Here is a 430-nt window from a genome sequence, read left to right as displayed (position 1 = left end):
TATTTTTTAAATATAATAATTTATTATTAAATATTATAATATTAAAAAAAATTTTTTTAAAATTTTAAAAATTTTTAAAAAAAAATTTTAATTTAAATTATTTTTTTAAAATAATTTTAAAAAAAATTTTTTATAAAATATAAAAAAAATAAAAATATAAATTAAAATTAAAATTTTTAAAAATTTAAAAATTTTAAAGAATAAAAAATTTGTGTATAAAGGGAAAACCCCCCCTCCCCGCTCATTTCAATAAAATATTTTTTAAAATTTTTTTTTAAATAATTAAATAAAAAATTTATAAATTTTAAAAAAAAATAGTTAATTTTTTAAATTTTAAAAAAATAATTTTAAAATTTATTTTAAAATTAGATTTTAAAATTTTTTTTTATTAAAATTTTTAAAATAATTTAAAAAAAATTTAAAAACTATA

At 5.6% G+C, this 430-nt stretch overlaps 1 protein-coding gene across 1 annotated transcript in view; it reads left to right on the top strand.

The window, feature by feature from the left end:
* LOC119592765 (breast cancer metastasis-suppressor 1-like protein) overlaps positions 1 to 430 on the top strand; it is a gene marked incomplete in the record, with an annotated part of 50958 nt that overhangs the window by 49064 nt on the left and 1464 nt on the right.

Source organism: Penaeus monodon, chromosome 30 (assembly GCF_015228065.2).
Source record: "Penaeus monodon isolate SGIC_2016 chromosome 30, NSTDA_Pmon_1, whole genome shotgun sequence".
Classification (NCBI taxonomy): Eukaryota; Metazoa; Arthropoda; class Malacostraca; order Decapoda; family Penaeidae; genus Penaeus; species Penaeus monodon.
This window is presented reverse-complemented; position numbering and strand designations above follow the sequence as displayed.